This window comes from Zalophus californianus, chromosome 4, assembly GCF_009762305.2.
Source record: "Zalophus californianus isolate mZalCal1 chromosome 4, mZalCal1.pri.v2, whole genome shotgun sequence".
NCBI classification, from domain to species: domain Eukaryota; kingdom Metazoa; phylum Chordata; class Mammalia; order Carnivora; family Otariidae; genus Zalophus; species Zalophus californianus.
This window is the reverse complement of record NC_045598.1, coordinates 41105771-41126315: the sequence shown is the minus strand read 5'-3', so window position 1 is coordinate 41126315 and position 20545 is coordinate 41105771. Positions and strand designations below refer to the sequence as shown.

Genomic DNA, 20545 nt, shown 5'->3' with positions numbered 1-20545 from the left:
TCATTTGCTAAGAGTCTGCCTTCGGCTCAGGTCATGATCCCAGAGTCCTGGGATCAAGCCCCGCATCGGGCTCCCTGCTCTGCGGGAAGCCTGCTTCTCCCTCTCCCACTCCCCCTGCTTGTGTTCCCTCTCTCGCTCTCTCGCTCTCTGTCAAATAAATAAATAAATAAAATCTTTAAAAAAAAAAAGAAAACACAAATCATTCTATATGTTCCTTAATTCTTCTTTACCCCATGGATGGATGGAAAAAGTGACGGGTGGAATCTAAATTTAGGATGGATTATGGTAATTTCAGTTTACCACAGGAAAATTTTACAGAGACAAAGGAAAGGATAAAGGTAAATGCTGGAATTCAGGAATATACTAATTGACTGGAAAAAAGTTCTGACTTTTATACAATTGTTTTTACACATGTTATCAATTCATTTCTCTTCATTAGAATAAAAAAAAGTAGTAGATGGAAAAGAATGAACTGTCCACAAAAATAATAATGTCTATTTATTAAATAACAGGTATTCAGGGGCACCTAGGTGGCTCAGTTGGTTAAGCGTCTGCCTTTGGCTGAGGTCACGATCCCAGGGTCCTGCTCAGCAGAGAGCCTGCTTCTCCCTCTTCCTGCCACTCCCCCTGCTTGTGCTCTCTCAAGTAAATAAATAAAATCTTTAAATAACAGGTATTCAAAACTAAACTCTTAGACCCATTATCCCCATTAATCTTCCTAACAACTTCATGAGATGGTTACTATTATGTTCCCAGTTTTGCAGAGGGGCCCCCAGAAAGGATGGGTAATTTGCCCAAAGCTATATACTCAGCTAGTGAGAGGCAGATCTGAGATTGGATTCTAGGTCTGGCTCCAGGACTGTGTTCATTACTGCCGGACTAGCCTGCTTTTCCCCCACCCTGGGATTTTTTATATAACACTGTACTTGAAACAAGGAAAAGCACTGTATAACCTCCAAATGTTGCTTTCCCCTAGAGCAGCTTGATACAAAGGAGAGTGGAGCAGACAGACCTAAGGCTAACTCCCATGACTCACTAGCTGCATAATTTGGCAAGTCTTTTCACTTCTCTGAGCCTTGATATTAGATGGAGATGATAATCATCAACTGCCATGTTCATCAGACAGGGCTGCTAGAAGAGCCAAATAATGTAATGAGGGAAGGGAGAGCTCTGAGGACAAGGTCTACAGGCAAGGTTTTCTTTCTTTCTTTATTTTTTTTGTCTGAGAAAGCTTTTATCCTATAAATAGAATCCATTGATTGTCCCCAGGAGTAACTTCCCATCTTCTCTCTCCTGGCTACTGTTATGAATCTCATTTTCATGTTTATTGAAGGACAGAATTACAAACTGGCTTGAGCATTTAGAATCTCATTTAAATCCACTCTGGAAAATTGTTTCCAAAGGAGAGAGAATTGCAGACAGACTGACTCGTGGGATGTCAGCTTCTTGGTGGTTCTGGGAGTAGTCTGCATAGCCACCCATTTCCCCTCAATTTGATTTCTTCTGTGTTGCTCCTCATATCTCATCCCGCTCAAGTTCATTAGGTTCCCCTTGGTTGTCTAGAAGGGCTCTTGGGTACAAATGAGGCTCAGTAATGGACTGAGATTGGACTACATAGCAGGATCTGGTAGAGCCGAGATTCTGCTTATGGTCTTCTGCTTATGGGTTCAGTGTTCTTTTTCTTGGGCCCACTCCCTTTCCCTGCAGTCTTCCCTAGCTACTCTAGCCTCATGTGAGGTCTTCGGGGGAAGTAAGCATACTCTTTAAACTACAGACAGTTCCTAATGCAACAACAGACATGAAAGTGTTTAGTGCTTAGCACTGGTGTGCAGTAAGCACTTCAGAGACAGCTGAATCAGGAGCTGTGCTTCTTCTGTGCAATTTAACACTTATTTATTGAACACTTCTATGCCAGGCCTTGGCCTAGATGCTAGGAACATAAAGATGACCCTGCTCTTCAGGAGCTTAAAAACTATTCAAAGAGACTGAAATAAACCTCTTTGCAATCTAGTGTGACCCAGGGAAGTACAGAGAGCTATGGAATCATGGAAGAAGGATCTTCTCTAAGCATGAGTAATGATAGCCCTTTGCATTTTATGTTGGCAGTTTACAAAGTGCTTCTCACAGCTCTTACCCATTTGATTTTCATGGAATCCCTATGAGGTAGGAATAATTATCCACATTTTCTGATGAGGCAACTGAGGCTCAGAGAGTTAAAGTGACAGACAAAGTCATAACCAGTAAGCTGGATAGCAGCATGCAGCATGGAATAATGGAAAGACCGCTGACTTTGAAGTCAGGAGACTTATCTTCTGTGTCTGCCATTTGTGACGATGTGATCTTGGATAATTTTCCTTCTCTGGGGCTTAGTTCCCTCATCTATAAGGTAATGTACTTAGACTAGAAATGTTCTGTGAGTCTCGGGATAAACAAGGCCTTGTTTTGTAAGCTGCAGAACAGTATTTAACCATCTTGAAAATCAAAGGCAGAATGGTATAAGGGGGAGAAACATGGATTAAAATCCCAGTTTAGTTCCTTATTTGCCATGTGGGCCTAGGCATGTCACTCCACCTCCTTATAACTCAGACTCCTAATTTGTAGAGATAATACCCATTTTGCAGAATTCTTCTGAGGCTTGAATAAGGTAATGTGTCCAGCATAGCACCTGGCACATAGTAGGTGTGTAAGAAAGTACCAAAGATTGGTGAGACCGAGTACTAGGTCTGGCTGTTCTTTGAGATTTAAGCCTAAAGATTCTGGTTCTCTTTTCCCAGGTCTCCAGACCAGTGAAAATGCCAAGTTTTGTGCCCTTTCATCCAGGTTTATGCCATTCAGCAATGAGAATGAGACCTTGGTGGTTCAGTTTTCAGTAAAACATGAGCAAGGCATCGACTGTGGTGGCGGGTATGTGAAACTCTTTCCTGACACCCTGAACCAGGAGGATGTGCATTCAGAATCCGAGTATTACATCAAGTTTATAAGCTTTCTGATAGCAGTCAGTATAAGCCCCATGAGGTCTTAATGAGAGCCACTGTAATTGTTGAAGAGACTCAGATTCACCTGAAATAGGAAATTTCTAATTCACCTTCCTATGCAGTAAAATTCTGCAACAACCTGAAAATAAAGCACTTTATTTTTTTTTAAGATTTTATTTATTTATTTGACAGAGAGAGACACAGCAAGAGAGGGAACACAAGCAGGGGGAGTGGGAGAGGGAGAAGCAGTCTTCCTGCTGAGCAGGGAGCCTGATGCGGGGCTCGATCCCAGGACCCTGGGATCGTGACCTGAGCCAAAGGCAGACGCTCAACGACTGAGCCACCCAGCCGTCCTGAAAATAAAGCACTTTAAACCTAAGTGTCAGTATAAGTAAACCAAAGAGGTAGAGAGCCACATGGCATTAACAAGGCTGTAGTACAGAGAGACATTCCCCAGTTCTCAAAAAGGGAGAAAGGAACCAGAAACTGTGTAGACACTCTCAGAATGTACCTACTACAGTAGGCTTTGTGCTCAGAAGGAGGTTCCAGCCCTTGATGAGGGAAGGCACAGAAGGTCAGGGAAATCACCTTTATCTAGCATTTATAATGAGTCCAGAGTATTGCATCTCTAACCTCACTATGTCACTAGGCCTCCTCAGGGCAGTCTAGCTCTTACTTCACTCCAACCTTGAACGGTGGTTGAGATTTAAAAAACCAACAAACAACAAAAACTAACCCAACTCCCAAAGCACTGATGAAGAATGTGAATTTTACTGAATGTTTTTATGCAAAGTCAGAGGAAAGTGTTGCACCACATTTTGTTACAGCAAAAATTTCCTTAAAATTCTCCTTAAACATTTCTTTCTTTTCCTAGGGAGTTTCAGATCTCTTGCTTCAAGCCCTTACCAAAATCCTCCTCTTCAGCTTTTTTTCCTTTTTCTGTGTGCACTCCCTCCTCCCAACTCTTTCTCTCTCATCTTTCAATCTCATCCATGCATAGAATGATATAGCACTCTGGGGCCCTAAATGCTTAAATGCCCCCACAGTGCTAATATTGTTGCCCATCTCTATTCTCTTCAGAATCCACCCTCATCACAAGGAGTTTATATGTGTGTATGTGCGAGGTGGTTGTAGTAGGGAAATTGAAAATAAATTTTCAAATGTGATTTTTTTTCACATGAATATTATTTTTTCAATGGTCAAACAATCAAACCATTTTCAGCTGTTATCAGGTCCATTTTACAGATGAGGAAACAGGCAAGAAATTTGCCCAAGATGAGTAAGTGGGAAGCCAGAATTTGAACCCCATCCATTTGGCTTAAAGCCTGTACTTTTTCTATTCCACACTTTTGCCTTCTATTTGGTGGGGACACAGGCAATGTGAATTGTTTTTTAAAAGGCAGAATGAAAGACATACTTTTAAAAAGATACTGGTGAGGAGCTATAAGACCACAAAAGATGCATGACTCAGTCCAACTGGGGGCTTTTTGGAGGGGGTATTAATTGTTCTTTGAAGAATGAGTTATATTTTAACAGGCAGAGAAGGAGGTGGAGGGAATATAATGAAGACAGAGGAAGCTGTGCAAAACCTCAGAGGCATGAAATAGAAATGCAAGTAGAAAAATGATGAGACCAGTATGGTTAGAGCACCTTGTGTGTGTGTGTATGCGTGTGTGTTTAGGATAGCCAGAGAGCAATAACATGGGAAATGAGGTTGAAAAACTAGGTTAAAACCTATTCTCGGACCTTTGTCACATTAAGCTCTCTAGGCTCAGAGCCACCGATCAACAATTGCCTCTAAAGTTTTCACAAAGCAGAAAGAACCCCAGGCTCTGTTTCTCGGTAGGCTTGGGCTGAATCCCAGCAATGCTACTTATTAGCACTTTGACCTTGGGCGAATGGCTTAACTTTTCTGAGCCACAACTTTCCCAGCTAAAGGTGGAGATAGTAACAGCTGCTTGTTTCGAGAACTAAATGATTTGGTATAAGGTACCTGGCACAGGAGGGGCTTTCTGATTGGGTTTGGTCAATTGAAGCCTTGGCAGGAGATCAGAGGGAGGAAAGAAAGCTGTGTCTCTCAACTGAAAGGCACAGCCTCCCTCCTGGCCACCCTCCCGACAGGACTTTTTTTCTTCCAGGCTCTGGTAACTACTCTTGCTCCTTGCAAGGATAGGGGTAGGAAGAGCCCTACTGTTGCTAGTTGACAGCACAGCACTATTCCTTATGTCTTCTCAATGTCCTGCCCCCTTCTTTGTAAATAGTTCCTTTATTAAATTCCCCTCAAGGAATCCTAAATTAGAGTGTGCTATTTATTTCTTGCTGGACCCTGATTAATACATAGGCTATGTCTGTCTTAGCCTCAGACCAGGCAAACTGCCTAAAAATGGTATAAAATCACGCATTAGGATTTAATTTCTAGGCCCTGATATCTGTGGCTTTGGCAACAACAAAATACAGGTCATCCTTTGCTACCAAGGGAAATACCATGAGAACAAAAAGACCATCAAATGCAGGGTGGGTATGTGGGCTGGTCCTCAGCCTGGGGGAGAAGGATAAGCATTTTATATATGTTATCTCACTTGATCCTTACAAGAATCCTATAAATTAAATACCATCAGAAAATAGATATAGAGGGGCACCTGGGTGGCTCAGTCGTTAAGCATCTGCCTTTGGCTCAGGTCATGATCCCAGGGTGCTGGGATCGAGCCCCACATCGGGCTCCCTGCTCGGCAGGAAGCCTGCTTCTCCCTCTCCCGCTCCCCCTGCTTGTGTTCCCTCTCTCGCTGTCTCTCTCTCTCTGTCAAATAAATAAAATCTTAAAAAAAATAGATATAGAGAAGTGCTATAAATTACAGAAGTTCACATAGGAGCAGTTTCTAAAAGGCCCGGAAGTCAGATAAGGTCCCCCCTTGGAAGAATGTTTGGCATGGTCTAGTTGCCCACTACTAGATATTGAAGGGATGGGGGAGATGGGGAGTGCTGGGCTTAAATATGGGTGATGGGTATCTTAGTAACATCCGGTTAGAGAGATCTAGGTTGGTTGGAGGATAGCAGCTGGATTTTATTAACAACTCAACAGGCATTCCCCAATGCCAACTTTGTGTTGGGCCTTGGGCTGGGGATAGAGTGAGCCAGACATGGCCCCTGACCACACAGAACTCACAGTCCAGTGAAGGTACAAATCAAAAAAAGGAGAGGACTACTTAGTATGCTGAGGGTCTGGGGAAGCACAGAAGAAGCCCCCTACATAACCTGGAGGCTCAGGAAATGCTTCTTAGAGGATTTCCCTGTGCTGAGTTTTGAAAGATGAGCATGAATTGGTTTTGTGAAAGAGTGACAATTTTAGGGAGGATTTAATTCCTGGAAGAGGTAATCACATGAAAAAAGTCAAGAAAACTTGAGAAATTTGCAAGAAATTTGGCACAACTAGAGTGCCAGAGAGGGGCAGGAACTGAGTCTAGAAAAGCCCATAGGGTTTGCGTCATTGAAGAACTTGTGTTCAGGCTCAAGGCCTTTGTTAGCAGGACTGTACATGCAGGGGCTCCCTGAGGTCCTCCTCTGGGGTAGGCCTTGTGCTGGAAGCTGCAGACACAACAAATGAGTCAGACATGACCTCTCCCATCGAGAAGCTTACAATCTAGGGGAGAGACAGAAAAACAGACAAGACCAGAAAATGAACAGAGCCGCGATGGAAGAAGGGTAGGGGCTAGGAGAAACCAAAGGAGTGTGTACTTAGGAGAATGAGATCCAGAGTCTCTATTTGGGTTAACCACTGAAATGGGATGAGGGATGTGGTGAAATATGTTTGTGGATATGTGGGGGGTGGCATTTAGGAACTGTTTTTGGTGGTGCATTTAATGCTTGAGGTCCAAAGATGTCCAATATGGGCTGAAATATTCCCCATCCCCTTTCTAGATCAATAAAGACATTTACCTATACGCTCTGATCATTTGCCCCAATGCTACTTATGAGGTCAAAATCAACAACTAGCAAGTGGCAGCTGGGGGTCTGGAGGATGACTGGGACTTCCTACCTCCCAGGAAGATAAAAGACCTCTGTGCCTGGAAACCAAGGAAATGGGATGAATGTCTGCAAATAGAGGATCCTGAAGATAAGAAGCCTGAGATTAGACAGTGTTTGTCAGGGAAGCAGGTGGAGAGGTCAGCTATGGGGATGGGAAAAAAAGTCTGGGGAATAGAAGCAGAAACTGGGGCATTAATCCCTCAAGGAGATGTCCAGCTAAATATTGGTATCCAAAGAGGTGTGGAGGAAAGAGGAAAGTAAGTCACATTGGTTGAGACATTATTGATCCTTCTGGCAGCCTCTGTGAACAGTGTGCCCTGATCTCTGTTATGAATAGGGAAACTGACACTTAGAAAATGAAGTGACTTGCCAACTACAAATACGTTAGCACCAGCCTTTGAACCTGAATCTCTGATTCCAGAGTTATTGATATGGGGAGTGTGTGGAGTATATTCACTGATTTATTATCATTCACTGGGAAGCTCTACTACATATAGCTATGGATAGGACAATCCAGGGATTGAGAATCCTCCTGGGATTCAGAATCTTTCTCTCAGAAGGCTTTTTCTCTCCTGTATTGGGTTTGTTTACAGAATCTTGAGCTGGGCTTTCATAGGGGTAAGGACAGGAGGGTGGTAGGGTTAAGGAGCCAGGTCTAGCCTGATTATATGGATCCCAGTTTCATCCCAGCCCACTCACCTGTCCTCAAGGAGGAACATTTTGTTTTAGGACTGGGAGGACTTTGAATACATCCCAAACAGAAACGTCAAGAAGCCAGAGGACTGGAATGAGGCAATGGATAGGGAGTAGGAAGGACCTCTGATACCAAACCTGAAGTATAAGGTGAGGGGGGCCTCTCCTTGCAATGGGCATGAGAAACAAGACAGAAGAGATGTAAGATTTAATTTATAGAAAAGAAACTCTGAGATCCTGTGGTCTTCTCTCACTACGCCCCACCACCCACTGCCCATAAGACTGCAGCCTCATCTGGGCCCTGCTCTCAGGGCTGTGCCTTCCTGGGACAGGGTGGTCTGGTAGAGGTCGATGCTGGAAGGGGCAGGTCCAGGAAGAGCTAGACAAGCGGTTTGTCCAGAGTGGTAGAAAGCAGCTAAAGGAACATGGTCAAAACAGGAAATGGGTCTGGGGTCAGGAAGCAGAAATCTTAGCACTGATCCTGAAAGGGAAAAGTGGGACATGAATGAACCAAAGGTGTCAGGGGTGGGGATGGGGAACTTCTCCTTAAGGACTAACTCCTGACCTCCTATCAGAAGTGAGAAGAAACTAAAGAAATCAGCTATCAAATGGTCCAGAGATAAAACTGACACCAGCATGATTTTATTTGGCCACAGTTTCCTGTGTTACATATCAGGAAGAGAATGGCCCCAAGTGCCAAAGTCCTTAAATGGTGTTCCCTGTGAAGCTACATTTTCTTAATTTCATGAAGAACTTAGGCACAGAGATGGGACCAGGCTCAGAATGGGTTTCTGTCACCCTGTTCAGCTCCCTCTAGGTAGAAAGGAGAACTTGGAGAAGTCTCATGCATTAGCTCAAAAAAACAGAAAGAAACTACAGGAATCCTGCTCTGGTATACAACTGTCTTTGTAAATTGATTGGTCTTATGGGAAAATACTGATGCCGTGTTCACTCTTTGGTTCTTTGTTTAGGGACAATGGAAATCTCAGATCATTGACAATCCCAATTACCAGGGGGAGTGGATTCATCCAGAAATAGACAAACAATGTAAGCCTGACCTCACCATTTGTCACTATTAGAACATCAGAGTTCTTGGCCTGGACCTTTGGCAGGTAAAGTTCTCTGGGCTCAGAGCCACTGATCACAGTCCCCCTAAAGTTTTCATAAAGTGGAGTTGCAGGCTAGAAATCACAAGACTTGAATGAATCTTGATCTTTCTAAGCCTCAAACTGCTCATCTTTAAAATGGGACTAATTATATTTGTCCTGATAACAACAATAGCTAAAATGTACTGAGTCCCTACCATGTACCAAGTACCATATTAGAGACTTTGCAAATACTAGTTGATTCTCACTATGAAATCTCCTATTTCTAAATGTAATAATAATAATAAACTGAGGTTCAGAAAAGATAAATAATTTGCTCAAAGACACATTTGGTGAAAAGAAAAGCTGAGATTTGAGCATAGGTCTTTCTGAGGCCAGATTCAGGCTTCCAGTACTTTATATTGCCTTGCTGGTCCCGCATGATTCTTGGGGCTGATTTTGCGCAAAGGGAATCATCAGAGATGTGGTGAAATTTTGAAATATTAAAATCCCCAGGGGCACCTGGGTGGCTCATTTGGTTAGGCAGTCGACTCTTGTTTTTGGCTCAGGTCATGATCTCTAGGTCCTGGAAAGGAGCCCGGCTCAGGCTCCCCACTCAGTGGGGAATCTGCCTCAGGATTTTCTCTCTCTGCCCCTCCTGCTCCTCTCTCTCTCTAAAATAAATAAAATCTTTAAATTAATAAAATCCCCAGACAGACGTCAGATGTGATTGACCCAAGCCATGATGGCAATTCTTTAAAAAAATTTTTTTTAAAGATTTATTGGTTTATTTGAGAGAGAGAGAGAGAGAGTGAGAGAGAGTACAGAGAGGGGCAGAGGCAGAGGGAGGACGAGAGAGAATCTCAGACTCCCTGCTGAGTGTGGAGCCTGAAGCAGGGCTCTATCTCATGACCCTGAGATCATGACCTGAGCCAAAATCAAGAGTCAGATGCTCAACTGACTGAGCCGCCCAGGGGACCCATGATGGCAATTCTTGACCTAGCCTTTCTCTCTCTTCCAATCATCTTTCCTGGCTCTGGTTGGAAGGGAAAGAGAGGGGCTCAGATACTCAGGCCTTCACAGAGTTGTTCTCTCTCTCTGTCTCTCTCCCCCGAGACCTGTTATTGAAGATGGGAAGGATTCTTTCCCAACTCAGGGGAGAAGAGAGCACCTCAAGTGCTGGCCCTAGAATGAAGGTCTTAGCCCAGAAGGCCTCTGAAAGACTACAATCTATACAAAAAACAAACAAAAACAAAACCCCTGCAATCTACATAGCCTTGGAATTCCCTTGGAGAGTAAGGGAATTCACTTTTGTTAAACACAGGCCTGGGATCAATGCTTTACCTATGTTACCTCCCTTAATTCTCATAACTCTGTAAAATAAGTACTATTGTCTCTTATTATCCCATTTTACATTTGACAGAATTGAGACTCAGAAATGTCAAGCGATGCACCCAAGAGCACACAGCTAGTGCATGGTAGAGACAGGAATCAAAGGTCTGTCAGCCTTTATTTACTACTATACAATAGAGCCTCTAGAAACTTGTCTTTGAGTGTATCCTGGAAGATTCCATAGCCAGAGAAATCTGAATCTGGCCAGCCAGGGAAATCTGTCTATAGTACAGGGCTGCCAAAGGGCTCTTGGACAGACACCCCCTATATGAAGTTTTCTTGGTTTATTTATTTTCCACCTTCTTGGTTTCCTGGCTCAGTGAGACCAGCATAGGAGTGCAGGGAGATGATGTATATAAATTGCCACATGCACGGCAGGGGTTCAGGAGAGAAGGAGGGGAGGGAGGAAGGGAGGGAAGGAAGGAAGCAAGGAAGACATGTCCTTTCCTTCCTTTCCTATCTGAAGAATGTGGATACAGTTTGCACAAGTTCCCATTGTTATCTCTTTTTTCAGGTGTCTCTTTTTAATAAATAATAGGAACTTTCTATATCTTGTATAAATATGTGGTCATGTTAATATGCCTAATCTGACTGTTTCCTTAAAATGCATTGTAGTTTTTTTTTCACTGAAAACATTAAGGTATACATTTAAAACTGCATCTTTGTTAAAAATTTTGTACAAAATTTTAAAATGATTTGGCACTAATTGTTTTGAGTTGTAGCAACCTCTCCAAGCAGGCAAACCTTCTGTTTGAGAATTTAAACCATGCTGAAGGAATGCTTCTCACACTTTAATGTGCATATGAATCACTGGAGGATCTTATTAAAATGCAGATTCTGATCCAGCATGTCTGGGATAAAGCCTGAGAGACTACAGTTCTAAAACTCCAGCATTATCTCTTTAGATTGTTGTTTTTTTGTGACAAAGCTCTGCATCATGCTCCTATTATCCTTGCAGGCATCCTTTCCTTCTAGGTTCTAATCAGGTCTGATACTCCCAGGTCTTACTTCACTGGACACACTTAACTAACTGGATACATCCAGTTTACCACCTGGTTCCTGCACCCTATTTGAGAAGCCTAGTGACTCTCAGCATGGAGATAGGTGGGGATTCCCTCACCTGTCCTGGCCCAGCTGGGGTTTCCAGCCTTCAGAGGCTCTGTGAGCCCAGTTGTCCACCTGGTGGGACCTAGCCTAGAAAGCTGGTCAACTTTCCTGCCTGGTCCCTGACCCTTTCACCCTTTGTTCTGACTCCTGGATACACAATCCCCTTGCTTTTGTTGTTGTTGTTTTTAAGCAGAAGTAGTTGCATTGTTTGATCAGGCAGAGGCTGGGAAGAGATGGCCACAAAAAAAGAAAGTTCTTTCTCTTGGGTGCCAGGGTTGCTCAGTCAGTTAAGTGTCTGCCTTCTGTTCAGGGAATGATCCCAGGGTCCTGGGATTGAGCCGCACATTGGGCTTCCTGCTCAACAGGGAGTCTGCTTCTCCCTCTTCCCCCCCCCCCCGCCCCCACACTTGTGATCTTGTGCTCTCTCTCAAATAAATAAATAAAATCTTAAAAAAAAAAAAGACAATTCTTTCTCTTACTTTTGGGACCTCTTATGATCTTTGAAGGAATAATGACACCAAAGGCAATATGAGCATAATGACACCAAAGGCAATGCAAAGCACATTGATATCCCTTAAGTCATATGGTCTGTGAGGCTGGAGGACTACTTACCATCTCCCTTTTACTGATGAGGGAGAAGAGAGCTCAGAGAGGTAACTTGACTTGTCAAGATGTGATAGCCAATAAAGTGCCCAAACCTACACTCTTTCCGTTTTATGATTCCAGTGGGATATACCACAGGAAACAAGTAACTTTCCGTGAACTAACTTTTCAGGCTTTACAGTCTAACCAGGTGCTTTCTTGTGCATTGTTTTCTCCTAAGAACTGTATGAAGAAAGCCGTAAGGTCTATTTTCTTCCATTTGTCAGATGAAAACATGGAGGCACAGAGAGGATGTTATGTAGACCAAGATAATTCCACTAGCAAGTTTTAGGAAGCAGAACTGGCCCTTGCGTCCTGATTTTTACTTGAATGGAGAACCATGAGTTTAGTGTGAGGGGGATGGGAATAAAGGGGCACTGAAGAGAACAGGGAAGATTAGGAATTTTTTTTGTGGGAGTAAGGAAAATGGAAGAGCCAATAAATGAGCTGTTCTCTAACCAAGACTGCTGATAACTCAAAAGAGGGAAAAAAATTGCAAAGGTAAAAAATCTCTTAAAGTTGTACAAGGAATTATTAAAACCAGATAAAAAATGGCTCAGAGCAAATAACAATCTCTATTCAAAGCAGCTATTTTGTTATTTGTTCTGTTGGGGGCAGGGTTGGTGGGATGATACAAGCCAAATAAAAGTCTTCTCATCAAAACAAAACAAAACAAAACTTTTCAAACCTTGGAGGAGGGACACATGATAACTCATGTTGCAAACTTTCTTTGGGTCACACAACTGCTCCCACACAATTAACTAACACACTGCTAAAGTAAAGAAATACAGAATGGCCCTCTTTTTGCTCCTTCTGAAACAGATCCAGATATTGAAAAGTTATGATAATTATTGCCATTTACTGAGTGACTATTATCTACCAGACACTGTGCTTTACATATATTATTCCTAATTCTTATGCTAACACTGCAAGGGAGTTATTCTCAATATTTTACTTATGAGGGAAGAGGCTCAGGGGAGTTGAGTAATTTGCCCAAAGTCATACAGCTAATATGTGGTTGAACTGGTCTGTCTGACTCCATGACTCATGCTCACTGTATTCTGTTCCTTTATCATTAAATTAACACACACTGGACTTATATATATGCCATTGACTTAGTTCATCTTTTCCTTTAATTGTAAATACTAAATATATTATTTTAAGAAAACAGAGAAATATGGTAGAGAATCTAAATTTTGCTCATACTTCTTGTCAAAACTTTTTCTTATGTTCTCTTCATTTTTCTGATTACATTAAAGAGAGAATCTTTAAAAGGGCATCTCCAAGTGGCATCAAAGGTAGGTCCCATCAGTATGAGCTGGGGCAAGAGCCACTGGGCAGCAATTTGGAGCCTAGCAAAGTGATGAAAATTTCTTCATAATAGTGGTCAGAGGTTTGAGGAAAACAAATCTTGGGAACTAGTAAATTAACTTTCTTCTAGAGTGGATCAGCTAAGGTGGTACAACATTTTGGACCCTCTGTATTATTAATCACCTTTGTATTCCCTCATTCTGCCTCAATTATTGATTAAAATCTCTGGGCCCATGGCCTTTGAATTTGCACTTAGCAAGTGAATTTTTAAGCCCTTCAACCTCATTCTAATCCCACTGTTCTCATTTCAACAGGTAAAATCAGGTAGCATCTTTGACAATTACCTTCTTACAAATGATGAAGAGTTTGCTGAAGAGGTTGGAAATAAGACCTGAAATAAGAAAAGTAAGGTATTGCCCCACTCTGAATTCCAGATGTCTGACTCCTCAGTTGTGCAGTGTTCTTTACATTTGCAAAAGCAGCCTAATAGTCATTATCTCATTTGCTGGTCACATGTTCCTGAGAGGAGGGATAAGTAAGGAAACATACATATAACAACTTTGTACTTGAGCACTTTCCAAAAGTTATCCCACTTAGCCCTCAAAATCCCCTAACGAGACAGATATTATTCCCATTTTTCAGATCTGGGAACTGAGATTCAGAGAGTATATATAAACTGCCCAAGGTCATGCACAGCCTTAAACTTGTTGAATTAGAAGTCACACTCCTTCTGTGTCATGCTCCCTGCTCACAGTGTGGTGATCTAGAAGGTGGCTGCAGAGCCTATATCTAATGCATGCCTTGGAGAAAGAAGGAAGGTGTTGGTGGTGTTCACCAGCTTTCCTGTTCTCCTAGAACTATTTTATGGGTGGAGTAATAATTGGGACAATGGCTTCATGACTCCCTGGTTCTGCAGGAAGTTCCATTCAAGCAGGTTTGTGGCCAGTGGCAGGTCTGATTACCTAGTAGGCAGATTAAGCTCATGCTTAGAATACCAGCAAAGCACAAGCACCCAAAAAAACCTTTTTGAGAGACTTTTGTACTTGTTATTTCCAAAGAAGCATGGCAGTAGTCATCATGGAAAAATAAAACTCTATGAAGCCTTTTTATACTTTTTAGTCTGGTTTTGTTTTGTTTTTACTCTGGGGTTATCATCTAATATTGTTTTGTTGAGGCAATGTTACATATTGGTTAAGAGGATGAATTTTATTTTATTTTAATTTTTTTAGAGAAAAAAATTCTTTATTGAAAAATAAAAGGAAACTAATTCTAACCCAGTGAAATTTACAGATCAAGGGAATTCAGTGCTTATTTATATACTACATCAGAAAAGCTGCTGTCTGACATGAAACATTACCAAAGATTAAAAATGATATTGCTAAATATAAATCTTTTAAAGAATGATTGGTACACAGTTATATGATCTATAGTGAATTCCAGTTTCAGTAAGAGCAAGAGCGTGAATTTTAGAGTTAGATTGCTGAGGTTCAAATCCAGGCTCCATCACTTACTAGCTGTATGACTTTGCACAAGTTATTTAACCTTTCTGATCTTCAGTTTTCTCATCTATAATTTGAGAATGATGATAGCAACTCTCTTATAAGTTCCTGGCATACAGTAAGTGCTCAATGTATGGTACCCATTGTTATTAAACCATACATTCACTCAACAAATATTTATTGAATGCACTGTTATAGGTCCTGAAGATCTATCAGTGAAATAAAACAGAAGTTTCTGTCCTCATGGGGCTTACACTCAGTTAGGAAAGACTAACAAGAAAAATATAAATAAGTCAATACCATATGTGTGAGATAAGCTATGGAGAACAATAAAGCAATAGAGAAGGCTATGATCATGAGGTTTTTGCTCTTTTATTATAGGGGTGGTCAGGAGAGGCTTCATTGAGTAAACAACATCTAAGAGACTTGGAGGAAGGAGCCAAGCAGGTATCTGGGGAAGAAAACCCAGGTAGAAAAAATAGCAAATGCGAAGTCACCCAAGTAGAAGCATAACTTGCTTACTCAGGAGTAAGAAGCCCAGTGTGATTAGACCTGAGTGAGAGAGAATGAGAGTAGTTAGGTCCATATCCCTGAGTAAAGTGGGGAACCACAGGAAACATGTTTAGCAAAGGAGTGATATGAACTGGCTCACAGTTTAAAATATTACTCTGGCTGCTATGTTGTAAAAGATGACAGGAATAAAAAAAGACTAGTGGAACAAAGGCAGAAGCAGGTGATAGTGGTGGAGGTAAAAAGAAAAGCTCAGATCCATTTTGAAGGCAAAACTCACAGGAGTGATGGAGTAGATAGGGAATATGAGTAAGAGTAAACAAGGGTGGCTCCAAGGTTTTTTACTCAAGTGACTAGAGGATGAAGTTACTGAGATAGAGAACAAAAAAATGAGCATATTTGGGGGTGGGGGTGGGGACAGAAATAAAAGACCATAATTGTTAAATGTTAAGTCACATATGATTATTAGAAATCCAAATGTCAAAGAGGCAATTGAGTATGAGACTGGTTAAGAGGTATAAATTCAGGAATCAAAATCAGCCTACAGGTAATACTGAAAGCCCCCATGAAGCTGGGTGAAATCCCCTAAGGAGTGAGTAAAGGAGATTCAAGGATAAGTTTTGGGGTACCTCGATATTTAGAGATCAAGAAGATAAAGTGGAACAAGCAAACAAGACAGAAAGAGTAGCAAGCAAGGTAGGAAAAGAACCAAGAAAGAGTAATATCCTATAGATCAAATCTAATATTTTATTTTATTTTATTTTATTTTATTTATTTTTTTAAAGGTTTTATTTATTTATTTGTCAGAGAGAGAGAGAGAGAGAGAGAGAGAGAGCGCACGAGTACAGGCAGGGGGAGTGGGAGAGGGAGAAGCAGGCTCACCACCGAGCAGAGAGCCCGACACGGGACTTGATCCCAGGACCCCGGGATCATGACCCGAGCCGAAGGCAGCCGTTCAACCGACTGAGCCACCCAGGCGTCCCGCAAATCTAATATTTTAAGGGGAGAAAGAATGATCACTGGTGTCAAAAGGTCAAGAAAGATGAAGACTGAGAATAGACCACTGTTTTTAGGACATGGAGTTCATGTGACTCTGACAAGAACAGTTTCAACGGAGAGATACAGGGGAAAAAATGGATTCAAGAAAGAAAGGAAGGAGAACAACTAGAGACTCCCAGGATAGACTAGTCTTTTGAGAATTTTACTGTAAAAAAGGTAGAGAAAACAGGGTGGTAGGTAGTAGAAAATGTTGGTCAAGATTTTTTTTTAATATATATATATATAGAGAGAGAGAGAGAGATCCTCCTGCCTACATGTATGCCAGTGGGTATGATCCAATAAAGAGAGAAATCAATATAGGAGATACAGAGGAGAATTTCTGGAGCAACATCCTTGAGAATATGAGAGTGGATGAGATCTAGTGCCCAGGAAGATGAGTTGGCTTTCCATAGGAGTATGGATATTTCTTCCATAATTGCAGATGTAAAGAATGAAAACATGAGAGTAAAAACAGGTGGGTGGGTAGATATGGTAGTGAGGGGTTTTTATCAGTTGAATTCTCTGGGAAGCAGACACCAAGATGGAGCTAGAAATGTAGGCTATTTATTGGGAATAATGTTGGGGAGAGATGAAGGGCAGAGGGTACAGAAATAGGTAGAAAAGTCTGACACCTGCGAAAGAAGGATTGGGTAAGAATTGCTGTGAGGGCAGCACAGCTCTGAGAAAGTCTCACCTACCCAACGGGGCTCCAGGGGAAAGACTGCCTATAGAGGAGTTCTCTGTTAGGAATGGCCAGACCCTAGCACCCCCTCCATGCTCAGCCACTGTCTGGGGGCTGCTTTGGAATAGCATGTCCTAGGTTCAAACGCTGCAGTAGATCCCCAGGCTCTACAGCTACAAGCTAAAAGCTCACTGCACTCCTCACCACTGATTGACAGGTTCTTCTTCAAGGAAAATCCATGTGGCATAACTCCATGGCTGCCAGAGAGTATGTGGAAAATTTCTTCTGATTGTGAAATAGGAAGTGAGATTTAACAACTTAACCTGAGATTGAGAAAGATGTGTTGGAAGTTTGAGGAGAAGAAGAAGATGAGAAATAGTTATCCAAGGAGAAGTAGAGTGAATCAACCACAGAAATACAGTGGGCTCACTGGCTCACCTAACTAAGGGCTCACCTGAATTTAGTCATAATAAGTTTAAAATGAGAACAACAGGTTTGGTTTTATTGTTTTCTCTAGCTATTTTCTCCCAGGTGCAAGCATGGAGAGTTGGATTTAACCGAGTTGAGGGTTTGCTTAATTAAGGGAGAGCAAGGGAATTGAGGATGTTTATAAGAGAGTGATCACACAGAAATAAATAAAGGAGAAAAGGGAGGACACGAGCTGGTTGAGGTCTAACGAAAAATAGATAGGCTCCAAATGGCCAACAGACACATGAAAAAGTGCTCAACATCATTCGGCATCAGGGAAATCCAAATCAAAACCTCAATGAGATACCACTTCACACCATTCAGAATGGCTACAATTAACAAGTCAGGAAATGACAGATGTTGGCAAGGATACAGAGAAAGGGGAACCCTCCTACACTGTTGGTGGGAATGCAAGCTGCTGCAGCCACTCTGGAAGACAGTATGGAGGTTCCGCAAAAAGTTGAAAATAGAGCTACCCTACAGCCCAGCAATTGTACTGCTGGGTATTTACCCCAAAGATACAAATGTAGTGATCCAAAGGGGCATGTGCACCCCAATGTTTATAGCAGCAATATCCACAATAGCCAAACTATGGAAAGAGCCTAGATGTCCATCAACAGATGAATGGATAAAGAAGATGTTGTGTATATATATATACATACACACACACACACACAATGGAATATTGTGCAGCCCTCAAAAAGAATGAAATCTTGCCATTTGCAACAATGTGGATGGAACTAGAGGGTATTATGCTAAGTGAAATAAGTCAATCAGAGAAAGACAAGTATCATATGATCTCACTGATATGAGGAATTTGAGAAACAAGACAGAGGATCATAGGGGAAGGGAGGGAAAAATGAAACAAGACGAAACCAGAGAGGGAGACAAACCATAAGAGACTCTTAATCTCAGGAAACAAACTGAGGGTTGCTGGAGTGGATGGGGGTGGGAAGGATGGAATGGCTGGGCATTGGACATTGGGGATGGTAGGTACTATGGTGAGCGCCATGAATTGTGTAAGACTGATGAGTCACAGACCTGCGCCCCTGAAACAAATTATACATTATATGTTAATAAAAAGAAAAATAGATAGGCTCAATGGATTGTTGTAGGTCCAGGTGGAGCTGAGGAGTTGGTGGAGTTGGTGGTCTCTGGTTACCTTTGGCAAGAGCAGTTTTGGTAAAGAAAGGAGGGTGGAGGCCGATGAGCGAGTAGAGCAGTGAGAGGGAAGTGGAGAAATAAAGTTCTTAATTGTAGCCAGTACTTTCCAGACATAAGAAAATGAAGGCCTGATTGAAAGAGAAAGTTTTTTCCTCTAATAAATGCGGGAAACACAACAAGATGTCAAGCATTTGCTCTCAGCAGGATTCTAGAAAGACCCAGCCTACTGGGCTTGCGGGTTCTCAGTCTAGCTTTATCCCCCAAAACTGGGTAAAAGACCAGTTGGCTCAGATACTCTAGGTGAAGATTAAAGCCCTAGAGGAATTTAGATTGTATCCCTTCTTTAATGACCCTTTGGGTAGAAAAATCTATGAAGTTGGCTCTAGGGGTCAAATTCTGGGACCTAGATGTGCACATTAGCGAACATAGAAGGAGTCCCATTTCTGACCTATTGCAAGCTTGTACTGATCACAGGTCAAAAGCAAATTCAAAGAGTTCCATAAAGATTGTGTTACTGGATATAGTAGAAACGGGAACAGACTCAGATCCAGAAAACCTGGGTTTCTAATTCTAGTTCTACCACTCACTAGCTATACAGCTTGGGCAAGTCATTTAGTCAGTCCAAACCTCAGATCCCTTATCTAGGAAGTGGGACTAGTAACATTTACCTCATAGATGGTTGTGAGGAATAGAGATTATGTGTGTAGATTGTTTAGCACTATGCTTAGCAATGCTGTAGGCATTCAGTAAACGATTGTTGAATCTGAACCAATTTTATTTATGAACAAATTACACACACACAGAGTTCTCTCCACTGCACACATACTGAAAATTTGTATGTAAACAAATACCATCCCAGAAATCTTTAAGAGTGTGGGAAGACACCCAACATTTCTAAAGTGGGTTAACTTTGTTTATACCATTTGTAAATTATTTTGAAATTCTACATTCTAAGCAGGACAAAGAGAAGCAATGGAGGGAACTACATGAAGAAATGGAAAAAGAAAACAGGCAGGAGAAGCCAAGAAGAAAAAAGAAAAGGAGGAGGAAAGAGAAGATGACATCTGGGGAGTTGAAGAAGGGGGAAGTGAAGAGGATTCTGCTGAGGAACCAGGAAATGACAGGCAGTGGAAGGAAGATGATGCCAAAGGAGCCTTTCTGGGTAAAAATGAAGAAGTCTGTGTTGACCAGAGGGATGAACTGTAACTGGGTAAAAAAAAAAAACCTTACACCCAGAGGCAAGTGATGTTGCTTGGAAGGAGAAATGTTCATGAGGTTAGCAGAATCTGGGGAGTAAAAGTATGTGCTCTTTTTGAACAAACTTTGGATTTGTACTTCTACTCTACCTCCTTTAGTCTGTATGACCTTGAGAAAGTCACAACACCTCCTGGGGCTTCTATTTCCTTATCAATGGAAAGGGAGTGATAATTCCTATTTCATGAGGTTGTGGTATGGACTAAATGAGCCATGTGTGTACATTGCCTGATATAACTATAGAGTGAACAAATAGTCACAATTCCTACTATCATTATCGCGGTGTTTAGGAAATTAATTGTTGGTAAATAAGCTTCTATATGAACTTGATCCTCACTTTTCCTTTTATCTCAGTACATCCAGGGAATTTTATTTTGTGTAAATATCTGTATCACTAGGTATTTACTGAGTAGTTCTGATGGTTGTACTTATGGGTGATGATGTTTTCTTCTTACAGATGTATCAAACACTTAAAAACAAAATCAGACTTCCTCTTAACATAAAGAAGTTACTTTGTCAAAGTCCTTTTGCTTCTCTGCTGTTTTGTGCCCTAATTTTCAAATAATTGTTACTTGTTTGCAGGGTTGCTGGTCTTATCTTTTCTTCCCACCTGCTCACAACATCACTATCATAGGCATTCACATAGCCCTTTGCAGAATGCAAAGCACTTTCCCATAAATTTGAGGAGTTCCTGCCATGTGC

The 20545-nt window shown here is 41.7% G+C and overlaps 1 pseudogene; it reads left to right on the top strand.

Moving 5' to 3' along the window:
- The first annotated feature begins 233 nt into the window (after nt 1-233).
- LOC113926762 lies at nt 234-19795 on the top strand (annotated as a pseudogene).
- The last annotated feature ends 750 nt before the right edge of the window (nt 19796-20545 follow it).